This window comes from Schistocerca cancellata, chromosome 3 (genome assembly GCF_023864275.1).
Source record: "Schistocerca cancellata isolate TAMUIC-IGC-003103 chromosome 3, iqSchCanc2.1, whole genome shotgun sequence".
Classification (NCBI taxonomy): domain Eukaryota; kingdom Metazoa; phylum Arthropoda; class Insecta; order Orthoptera; family Acrididae; genus Schistocerca; species Schistocerca cancellata.
Window position 1 is genome coordinate 289,949,834 of NC_064628.1, and position 13,263 is coordinate 289,963,096.

Consider the following 13,263-nt stretch of genomic DNA (forward strand, 5'->3'; position numbering starts at 1 on the left):
GTTTACTTGCCAACTAGCTCTGCAGATGACAAAGAGATTGAAGAAATGTAGGCCAAAATAAAAGAAATTATTCAGATAGTTAGGGGGCTGAAAATGTAATTGTGGTGGGGGACTGGAATTTGATAGTAGGAAAACGGAAGAGAAGGAAAAATAATGAGTGAATGTGGATTGGGGAAAAGGAATGAAAGAGGAAGCTACCTGGTAGAATTTTGCTCAGAGCATAATTTAATCATTGATAGCACTTTGTTTAAGAATCATAAAAGGAGGTTGTATATGGGGAAGAGACCTGGTTTAGATACAATGGGAATTAGAGGAGAACATGTTCAGTCTGTGCAAACTAGAAGTAATCCTTCAAGCAGCAAAAAAACTGTCAGTGATAAGTTCGGAAAACACCAAGTCCCAAGCTGGTGTGCAAAACGTGAAACTGAACGTAAGCAAACTGTCCAAGCAAATGGAATCTGTGAAAGTACATGCAAGAAATCGTCCCTAGAGAAAAATAGAAGAAACGATGACAATCAGAAACACAAGCAGCGTTGGGTTATATTATATGGACAGCCAAGGATGTGAAATAGCGCAAAACATCGCAAATATGCAAGACAACTTTGCAGCGGTAAGCCACATCCAGCCTGGAGCCCCTCTTTCTGCTGTGATGAAGCCGTGCATGCAGGATTGTGACTCCTTCTCATCCAATGACTGTGTCGTTATTATGGGAGGTTCATATGATGTAGCAAGAAATCAAGCAAATGATGCAATTAGACATATGAAAATGGTACTGGGTAAGTTAAATGACACCAAAACAATTGTTGTCAACATTCCACAGAGGCATGATCTTATAAAACAGTCTATTGTGAACCGGGAAGTTCATAAAACAAATGATAGGACTAAAGCTCTATGTAGTAAATTTCAGAATGTGTCTCTAGTAGATGTCAGCAATCTAGAAAGGGAGCTGCACACATCTCATGGTCTGCACATGAACAAAAGAGTCAAAAAGATTGTTAGTAGCAAAATTGTTGAGGAAGTCAGGCAACATTGTTCACAAAGTGATGAAAAGAAGTCCATTGCCATGGGGTGGTACAACCCACCTCAACAAAATCTGCCACAACACCAGCCACCACTGGCAAGCCAGGGAAACTTGTAAAGCCTGCTGGCCTCTTTGCTAGCCCAAAATTATCCTCTAAGGTTGAGCAGGTAAAACTCAGCCTTAAAATCATACACCAGAATCTTGGCAGTCTTAGAAATAAGCATAATGATCTAGATGTAATTTCACGGATTGACAAACCCGATATATTAGATGTAACTGAACACTGGTACAATGAAGCTCTGATTAGCATTAGTCAACCACTGTGTATGAAATTCTGCACAGTCTTCAGTAGAAAAGACAAGACTGGGGGAGGTGTAGCAATTTTCACTGTAAATGAAAGTAATTTTAATGTTATTGATGTGAGTGCCTTCTGCTTGGAAGGAGTCTCAGAATTTGCTGCAATAAACCTAAAATGGGGTAGAGATAACATAACAGTTATCGGTGTTTACAGGCCACCTGCAGCAAATACAGATACCTTTTTTGTAAATCTTTCTGACTTGCTTGTATATATAGGCACAACATTTTCTGGGCCAAATGGTCATGTAAATATTATAGTTACAGGGGATATAAATATAGATTTATTAACAAATGATGTCAGCACCAAAAAGTTACATCGCCTGTGTGATGAATTTAACCTGACCCCACTCATTCGGAAACCCTCTAGAGAAATTGGCAATAGTAAAACATGTCTTGACAACATAACAACAAACATGACCCACCTATCACACAGTGCATCAATTTTAAAACTAGCCATCTCAGGTCACCATGCAGTACAGCTTAAACTGGAGCTCCATGAGGCTCCCACTGTCACCACAAAGCAACAGTTTGTAACTAAAAGAATAATTTATAATGACAACATAAACAGACTAAACTGCATGCTAGCACAAATAAAATGGTTTGAAAATAATAGCTTTTCATATGATAGCTTTGCTGCTGACTTCTATTACTGCTTTGATACCACATGCCCAGTTGTAATCACAAAAAAGAAACAAAGAAAAGATATTAACAAAAATATTTGGGTAAATAGTAATGTCACTGAAGCAAGGGAAAAATTAAAACTACTCCACAGTGCAATGCTGAATAATAGAGAGATCCATGAGGTAAAGGAAGCCTTCAAAATATATCAAGCACGCTATAAGGACCTACTCACACAGACCAGGAGCAACTATAGGAGCAACTATGTTGCAAATAAGCTTCAGAACTCACACAACGCAACTGCTGGCATCTGGGCAGTCATTAACAGTTTCAGAACCTGCAATGACAAATCCTGTATGGACTTTACTATTAACCACAATGGCATGCTCATAAAAGACCAACTGGCAATTGTAAATATTTTTAATGAATATTTTTCTTCCGTAGGGGAAGCCATAAATGACAAACATAAAAACATGCACTACAGTTTTAAAGGTAATACATGTGACCATAGTATATATCTAGCCCCCACAAACTGCGTAGAAATAATGGGCATCATTAGCTCTCTAAAACCCTCTAATTCAGCTGCACATGATGGCCTAAATATTAATGTTTTAAAAGCCTGTAGCCAAAATGTCTCTGTACCTCTGTCTGTAGCAGTCAACAATATAACAGAATCAGGCACCTTTCCAGACAGACTAAAAATAGCACAGGTAACACCCATTTTTAAGAAAGGTGACAACAACAAAATAGAAAACTACAGACCAGTCTAAATCCTACGTGTCTTTTCCAAAATAGTTGAGAAAGTTATATACAACAGGCTTATAAACTTTCTTAACAAACACAACCTGATGTTTGAAAATAAAAATGGATTCCTAAAAGGTAACTCAACTAGCACTGCAGCTGCTCAACTAATTGAAGAGGTGTTAAAGGGTATCAAAAGCAAGGAACACGTGGCAGGTGTATACCTAGACCTGGAAAAAGCCTTTGATTGTGTGAATGTTGACATCCTATTAGACAAGCTATGGAACATGGGCATTGGAGGCGCTGCTTATGACCTAATAACGTGTTATATGAGCAATAGAAAACAGTTTGTTCTAAAAATGGAAAGTGGTATCTACAAATCAGAGATCACTTGCATAAAATATGGCGTGCCCCAGGGCGCCCCCTTCTGTTCTTGATCTATGTAAATGATATTAAATATTGTGTTATAAATTCCAAAATTGTTCTGTATGCCGATGACACGTCCATTGTGTGTAAAAATGAATCATGTAATGAACTAGAGGCCCAGTGTAATGATGTGACAAAAGAAATTGTTCAGTTTTTTAATGAAAGCCACTTAAATGTAAGCACCAGTAAAACATGTTTGATGGAGTTTAACAAAAGTAGTTTGAATAATGAAATTAAATTATACATTGGCAACGAATTAGTAAAGAAATAGTCTAGTGTAAAATTCCTTGGCATAACAATCCAAAGCAACCTGAAATGGGACACACATATTGACTCCCTAGCAACTAAGTGGTCAAAAAATATATTTGCAAGTTCTGTAGAGACACTGTAGTCCTAAAGACTGCATAACATGCTCTTTTCTCCTCTCACTTGAACTACGGTATTGAAATTTGGGGGGCAACAACCAAAGCTAATCTAGATAAGCTACTCATTCTTCAAAAAAGGGCTGTGAGAATAATCTGTGGAGCAAAATATAGGGAATCTTGTTGCAACTTGTTTCCAAAAACAGAGGTGTTAACTGTTACAAACACATATATTCTAAAAGCCATATTGCTTGTGAAAAGACTGCACCCAAACACTTATTCAGATTTCCACCAGTACAGTACTAGAAATAAAGAAAGATTTTATATTGGCAGCCACAGAACAGCACTTTACGAAAAGGGGCCTCAGTACGCAGGTATAAAATTAGCTAATGCACTGCCTAGTGCAGTCATGGCTCTTCCTACGATTAAACTGAAACATCAGCTTAAGAAATTTTTAGTAAAACACCCTTTCTACACATTAGAAGAGTACCATACTTATATGAAGAACAACAAATGCGTTGTGAAATTATGTGAATAGAAATCAGTAAACATCTTATTGTAATTTTGTTGTTAATTAATGACATATTCAGAAGAATGTGTCTTGTGTATTGTACAAATAACTGTAATCATTACGGTTTCTTTGTACATGTGCAGTGTACCATTCGATGTTGAATAAAGCTATTATTATTATTACTGTCGCAAGAGGAGCAAGATTTCTGATCAGGTGAATACAGTGTTATAGATATAAAGTCAAATAAGGGTTCTACAGGAAAGGGTTTAATAATGAATAAGGAAGTAGGATTGCAGTTAAGCTACTAGAACAGCATAGTGAATGTATTATTGTAACCAAGATAGATACAAAGCCAAGTTTACTTGCCAACTCGGATTAGATAATGGTTAGACAGAGATTTAGGTACCAGATTTTAAATTATAAGGCATTTTGAGGGCAGAAGTGGACTATGACCAAAAATTTTTGGTTATGAACTGTAGATTAAAACAGAAAAAAAACTACAAATAGGCACGAATTTAAGGAGATGGGGCCTGGATAAACTGAAAGAACCAGAGGTTGTAGAGAGTTTCAGAGAGAGCATTAGGGAACAGTTGACTAGAACAGGGGAAAGGAATACAGTAGAAGGTGAATGGGTAGCTTTAAGAGATAAAGGAGTGAGGGTAAATAGTAAAAAAAAAAAAAAAAAAAAACAATGCCTAGTAGAAATTCCTGTATAACACAACAGATATCGAGTTCAACTGCAGAAAGGAGACATTTAAAAATGCAACAAATGAAGCAGACGAAAGGAAATGCAAAAGTTTAAAAAATGAGATTGACAGGAAGTGCAAAACGTCTAAGCAGAAAGGGCTAGAGGACAAATTAAAGATATTTTAGAATATTTCACTAGGAGAAACAGAGGTACTGCCTACATCTACCGTGTATAGACCGTCTATATACTGCTTCCATCTTTCAGTTTTCCTTTCTTTCTTTAGGGCCGGCCGCGGTGGCCGAGCAGTTCTAGGAGCTTCAGTCCGGAACCGCGCGACTGCTTTTCTCCGAAAAGAGAAACAGTTTTTTGAATATCAAGAGCTCAGATGGAAAACCAGTCCTAAGAAAAGAAAGGAAAACTGAAAAGTGGAAGGAGTATATACAGGGTCTATATAAGGTAGATGAACCTAAAAACAATATTATAAAAAGGGAGGTGGACGTAGAGGAAGATGAGATGGAAGATGTGACACTATGAGAAGAACATGACAGATGTCGAAAACAGGCCCCGAGAGCAGACGATATTCTATCAGAACTACTATTGACCTTGGGAGAGCCAGCCATGACAAAGCTCTTGCATTTAGTGTGCAATATGTATAAGACAGGCAAAATACTCTCAGAATTCAAGAAGAATGTAGTAATACCAGTTCCTAAGAAGGCAGTTGCCAATAGTGGTGAAAATTGCCGAATTGTCAATTTCATAAGTCATGGTTGCAAAATACTAAGACGCATTCCTTACAGAACAATGGAACAACTGTTAGAAGCTGACCTCAGGGAAGATCAGTTTGAATTATGGAGAAATGTAGGAATGTGTGAGGCAATACTGACCCTATGACTTATAATATAGGTTAAAGAAAGGCAAACTTACATTTATAGCATTTGTAGACTTAGAGAGAACTTTTGACGATGTTGACTGGAATACTGGAAATGAAAGGCTGTTTACAAGTTATACAGAATCCAGATGGCAATTATATGAGTAGAGGCATGAAAGAGAAGCAGTGGTTGAAAAGGAAGTGAGACAGGGTTGTAGCATAGACCCGATGTTATTCAATCTGTACATTGAACAAGCAGTAAAGGAAATCAAAGAAAAATCTGGAGTAGGAATTAAAGTTCAGGGAGAAGAAATAAAAACTTTGAGGTTTGCTGATGACATTGTAAATCTGTTGGACAGCAAAGGTCTTGGAAGAGCAGTTGGACAGAATAGACAATGTCGTGAAGGAGGATGTAACATGGAAATCGTGAAAAGCAAAACAAGGATAATGGAATATAGTCGAATTCAGTAAGTTGATGCTAAAAGAATCAGATTAGGAAACAAAGCAAAGTAGTAGATGAGTTTCGCTATTTGGCCAGAAAAATAATTAATGATACCTGAAATAAAGAGGATATAAAATGTATACTGGCAATGGCAAGAAAAGCGTTTCTGAAGAAGAGAAATTTGTTAACATCGAATGCAGAGTTTGAAATGCCGTGTGGCTAGGGCCTCCCGTCGGGTAGACTATTTGCCTGGTGCAGGTCTTTTGATTTGACGCCACTTTGGCGACCTGCGCGTCGATGGGGATGAAATGATGATGATTAGGACAACACGACACCCAGTCCCGGAGTGGAGAAAATCTCCGACCCAGCCGGGAATCGAACCCGGGCCCTTAGGATTGACAGTCTGTCACGCTGACCACTCAGCTACCGGGGCGGACGAATACAGAGTTAAGTGCTAGGAAATCTTTTCTGAAGGTATTTGTTTGGAATGTAGCATTGTATGGAAATGAAACATGGATGATAAACAGTTTAGACAAAAAGGGAACAGAAGCTTTCAAAATTTGGTGCTACAGAAGAATTTTGAAGATTAGATGGGTCGATCACATAACTAATGAGGAAGTGCTGAATAGAATTGGGGAAAAATCAAGTTTTTGACACAACTTGAGCAAAAGAAGGGATCGGTTGATAGGACACATTGAGACATAAATGTATCACTGATATAGTGTTGGAGGGAAGTGTGGGGGCTATAAATCATAGAGGGAGACCAAGAGATGTATACAGTATGCAGATTCAGAAAGATGTAGGTTGCGGTAGTTATTTGGAGACTTGCACAGGATGGAGTAGCATGAAGAGCTGCATAAAACTAACCTGTGGACTGAAGAAGACAACAACAACAACAATACCAACATGTACTTCAATAACAAATGTTTTAGTTTGGTCTGATTTTAACATGCATTTGGTTATGAAACCATTTCCAAATAGCCAACAGCGTTGTCAAAGAGGGATGTGGAGTGGACAGAGGTTCAGGGCACACTCTTGCTTTTGGTGTGGGAAATTTCCCCTAAAGACAGAATAATCAGCAGTGATCAATGGCATGATGCTGCAGAAGGCATTGGAAACCTCTGCATTAAAGATACATAATGTGTATCTACCGGACATTTGGCCTCTAAATGAAGAAGTGTGATGATCTTCTCTCTATTGGCAAGAGATACCACAAATTTGGATCTCTGGGAGGGTACTGCCAAGAGGGAGGTGGTCATGAGAAAAAGATTGAATAACCAATGAAAGGATGGCATCTACGAGTCAGGGCATCGAATGTTAGAAGTTAGAATGTGGAAGGGAAGTGAGAAAATCTGAAAAGGGGATTTCTAAGGATCAATCTAGATACAGTGGGGATTAGTGAAGTGAAATGGAAAGAAGACAAGGATTTCTAGTCTGATGAGTAGAGGTAATCTAAACAGCAGAGTAGGATTCATTATGAGTACGAAGGTTGGGCAGTGAGTGAGTTCCTATGAACAATTCAGTGGTAGGGTTGTTGAACAACAGCAAACCAACACAGACAATAATAGTTCACAAGCCGAAGAGGAACATGTAATTAGGTACGTAAAGGGAGGTGAAAATCTAATGGCCATTGGGGACTGGAGTGTGGTTGTAGGGGAAGGAGTAGAAGAAAGGGTTACAGGAGAATATGGGGTTGGTACTACGAATTAGAGAGGAGAAAAACTGAGTTCTGCAATAAATTTCAGCTAGTAATAGTGAATACTCTGTTCAAGAATCACAAGAGGAGGAGATATACTTGGAAAAGGCTGGGAGACATGTAGAGATTTCAATTAGGTTACATCATGGTCAGACAGAGATTCCAAAATAAGATACTGGATTGTAAGGCATACTGAGCAGTAGATATAGATTCAGATCACAATTTAGTAATGCTGTAGAAAAGGTTGAAATTTTAGACACTAGCTAGGAAGAACCAGATTGCAAAGAAGTGTGATATGGAAGTATTAAGGAATGAAGAGATATACTTGAAGTTCTCTATGGCTATAGATAATGTGATAAGGAATATCTCAATAAGCAGTTCAGTTGCAGAGGAATAGACATATCTATAAAGGATACTCACAGAAGCTGGAAAGAGGAACACAGGTACAAGGAACATAATTTCAAAGAACCTATGGGTAACAGAAGAAATACTTCAGTTGATTGATGAAAGAAGGAAGTACAAAAATGTTCAGGGAAATTCAGGAATACAGAAACATTTACCTTCCCTGCACTTCCTATTTATTTTATCCTAAGGCATAATGGCTGAATGAAAAGAAATTGAAAAAGAAAAGATTGTCAGAGGACTGACTCAGCATACAGGAAAGTCAAAACAGCCTTCTGTGAAATTAAAAGCAAGCGTGGTAACATTAACAATGAAATGGGAATTCCACTGATAAACACACAGGAGGAGACCAGGTAGGTAGAGAGAGTAGATTGAAGACCTCCATGAAGGGGAAGACTTGTCTGATGATGTGATAGATGAAGAAACAGGAGTCTATATAGAAAAGACATGTGGTCCAGTATTCAAAACAGAATTTAACAGAAGTCTGAAGATCATATAAGGCAGAGGGGATAGATAATATTCCATCAGAATTTCTAAAATCATTCATGGAAGTGGCAACAAAACCAACTATTCACACTGATGTGTAAAATGTGTGTGTGTGGTTAAATACCACCTTACTTTCAAAGAAGCATCATCCACAGAGTTCTGAAGTTCGCAAGAGCTGACAAGAGTGAAAATTACAACACAGTCAGCTTAACAGCTCATGCATCCAAGTTACTGATAACGATAATGTGCAGAAGAATGTAAAAGAAAACTAAGAATGTGTTGAATGATGATCAGTTTGGCTTTAGGGAGGTAAAGGCACCAGAGATGCAGTTCTGATGTTGCGATTGATAATGGAAGCAAGACTAAAGAAATGTCGAGACATGTTCATAGGATTTGTCAGCCTGGAAAAAGTGTTCAACAATGTTAAATGACGCAAGATGTTCAAAATTCTGAGAAAAATAGTGGTAAGCTAGAGGGAAAGACAGTAATATTCAGTAGGTACAAGAATCGAGAGGGAACAGTAAGACTGAAAGACCAGGAATGAAGTGCTCACATTAAAAAGCTTTGAAACAGGGATGTAGTCTTTTGCCCCTAATGTTCAATCTATACATCGAAGAAACAATGACGGAAATAAAAGAAAGGTTCAAGAGTGAGATTAAAATTCAAGGTGCAAGGATATCAGTGTTAAGATTTGCTGAGAACATTGTTATTCTCAGTGAAAGAGAATAACTGCAGGATATGTTGAATGGAATGAACAGTCTTATATGAACAGAATATGGATTGATGGGATATCAAAGAAAGATGAAAGTAATGAGAAGTAGCAGAAATGAGAACAGTGAGAAACTTGAGATCAGAATTGTGATCATGAAGTAGATGAAGTTAAGGAATTGTGCTTCCTAGGCAGCAAAATAACCCATGACGGATGGAGCAAGGAGGACATCAAAAGCATACTAGCACTGGCGAAAAGGGGATTCCTGGGCTAAGAGAAATCTATTCGTATCAAACATAGGCCTTAATCTGAGGAAGAAATTTCTGAGAATGTTCAATTGGAGCACAGCATTATATTGTAGTGAAACGTGGACTGCAGGAAAACTGGAACAGAAGACAATTGAAGCATTTGAGATGTGGTGCTACAGAAGAATGTTGAAAATTAAGAGGAACAATAAGGTAAGGAATGATGCTGTTCTCTGCAGGATTTGCAAGGAGAGGAATACATGGAAAATGCTGACAAGGAGGGGGGAAATGTTGGTAGGACACCTGTCAAGACATCACAGAACAACTTTGATGGTGCTAGAGGGAGCTGTAGAGGGTAAAAACTGTAGAGGAAGACAGAGATTGGAATATATCCAGCAAACAATTGAGGGTGTAGGTTTCAAGGGTTTCTCTGAGATGATGGGCTGGCACAAGAGAGGAATTCGTGGCAGGCTGCGTCAGACCGGTCAGAAGACCAATGACTGAAAAGACTATGGCTCCATTTCCTGTAACCACCTTAACTTGTGTCTACACTTTGATATATTGGGACCTGACTCGGACCACTTCAGTTATCTTGCTGTTTTGTACTGGCTAAGTAGACACACTCGCAACCTCACTAACCTTACTAAATAAACTCACTGACATCGCATTCACAGTAACACCTGTTTCAATCATAACTGTAGTTGGAACTTTTGCTACAATAGCATTAAAAGTGACCTGAACTATATCTTTACATTGATCACGGCATTTATATGGGTCAGTACCTAACTCATCTCTAATGTTCAGGTCTTCATTATACCTCAACAGGTTCACTGAATTATGCTCTCTGCCACCACTCCAGCACACGACCATAATTGAAGTTCATAATGTGGCCGGATCTAGTTTGTTGAATTGGTCACATTTGGGCAGGGTTCTTCCATCACCGCAGTAACATTTACTGTTGGATTTTTTTTGCACCAGGTTGTGTCAACAGCACGGTTTTGTACTGGACCACTTTGCTGGTGAATACCATTTACATTTGACTGATTGTGGTCTCCCATGTTGGAATTCCACTGATTATTATTGTTGTATTGCCATTGATCTACTCTGTTACTATAGAGTCCTTGGTGAAACCTGTTCAGATCTTCTTCTTTTGTTAGTATTTGGCGGACTTGTCAACACGCTACATCATAAAGTTAACACAAATCACTCGATCTGCCTAGATTGTAGAACTGTGTGCATGACAGTTGACTGACTCCCCCCCCCCCCCCCCCCCAATCATCATTATTGTTACTGCTATTATTCACCTTAGACTCTTCATGTAATAAATTGATAGAATCTGGTACGAACATGAAGTGTTCTAAGTTTGCCCCTAGAATGTGGACAAACTTTTCTCTTATGTCCATACTGCCATTGTGTAAATAGACTTTCTTCTATCAAAATGGATGACAAAGAAGAGGCTGCTCCCACTCCATATGATTTTGGTTGGGTGACAGACAAACAAGATATTTCATAATGTGCAGGATTATTACTGTCACCTCTTGCCCTAATAACAAAGCGCAGAATGTCATGTACTATTAATCGTTTGACAGCGACATTTCCTGATGCATAATACTACTCTGAAATGTGATGCTGTCATACCATTCAGGCAGATCTTTCCTTAAAGTAGTTTTCATTTGATGTAATTGTGTTTTAACTGATTCTTCTGAAGTGCCTCTATGAGAGAACATTTCAACGGCAGACTGTTGTATAACAAGCTGTAATATTCTGAATCTAATTTTTCATTAATGTGGGTGTTCTGCGAAATTGCATGATTTACTTTTCCTCTTTGTGTCAGGCTATTCCCTTGTCTTAAACTCTTCTTCAGCACTAAAATTTTCTACTGAACTATGATATAATGGTGTAAGCGAGTTCTTCCAATCTATATGTGGCATACAGCAAACCAGTGCTTAACAGTATTGGTTAAAAACAGTCTTGGTTGGAATTTTATTTTTTTTTATTTTTCAACAATGTAGCAGTGCTGTGCCGTGCTGTGCACATGTGACACAAAGTCAGCCACCTTCTGTAACTTAACTTCATAATTACTCCAGGTAATTACAAAAAAATTAAATACTGGAATTTTGAATGAAAATGGGCCATGAATGACTGGCAGTTATGATACACACAAACAAAGGCAAATAAGTAATTTTGCCTTTATCTTATATGTTCAATTGGAATGAAGATCATTAACATTATTTTTTAGAAATTTTATATTAGTTATTTGTTCATTAATATGGCCTAGTGCCAAGTCTCTTTATTTTATGCCTCACTGATGACATGTGCATTGATGATGATGATGTCAACAAGACACCACCCAGTTCCTGAGTGGATAAAATCTCCGACCCAGCTGGTGATTGAATCCGGGCCACCTGCATGGCAATCAGCTGTGCTAACTGCTCAGCTACTGAGATGGACACAGAAAAAAAGTAATTTGCAATAATGCAATGACAATAAAATTTAATAGATATAAAATTTGTCAGATTGTCCTGTCATGGTCACCAATGTAATGTTATCTCCTTCCTAGGGTGTTAATTTCTGTTATTTTAAATTTAAATAAGAAAGTAGAATGTTGATGTAGGATGAAAATGTCACATTGCTGGAAAGAAGAGAAAATATAGGGTTAGGGAGGCATTGAACCTACATTGATCTTGTGGCATAAAATAATTCTGCAAGACAGTATTTCTTTACTCTTATGAGCTTTGCTACAGTGCCAAAAGTCGTTGTTGGAAGGTTGTAAACATGGTGACACGAGCATATTTATTGTTAATCATAAATGAAAATAAATAGTTTGCACAATAATAATAATAATAATAGGGCTTCATTAAAAAATAGTCTGCAGTTTTCATGTATGAATGTTAAAATGTGAATGAAATAGCGGTCTTATGGTGTATGATTATTACGTCACCAAATTGATCACTTCCAAATAATTTAAAACACTGAAAAAATATACAAAAGATTTCATTATTACAGGTGTACATGGTTATGCATTCAACTATTAAAATAAAGTAATAAATGACTTAAAGATTTTACAATAAATTACTACAATAAAATTTATTGTACAATGGGTGACACAACCTTCTAGTAGTGAAGCTCAAACAAGGTCTAACTCAGTTAGACATTACAAGATTAGAAGCAACTTATTTCTATATTGGACAGGGAAATGGGTGCATTTAAAAAGAAAACTGAATTGTGGAAGGACTGATTTCTGACAAGAAACTCTGTGCATTTACCTAAACTTATTGGTATTAAAAACAACACATAGTGAATTTTGAAGAATTCTTTATGGTATTTAAAAAATTACAGGAATGGTTTTCTGAAAGTTTTGAGGGTACTATCTTACACATGTTTTTTGAGCTGTTTTTAAGGCAGTTTGCCATTTCAGTTGAAAGCAGCCCTGTGTAGGTGCTAATGGAACTGACTGATCTGCAGTCTAGTTCCAATTCGAAAGACAGATACTTTTAGGTTAAAACTGTCCAGGAGTTACGTCATATTTCCGCTGGCAGAATTTCCACTACTTCCTAATAAGGCCGTGAATGTGATATCGGTGTTTTGATCAATATATGTTCATGAAAGGCTTTTATTTTTTGATAATGTAATTAAATAAGTCACAATTATGTGGCAACCTGAGAGATGAAAATCTGCTAAACTGCTTGTG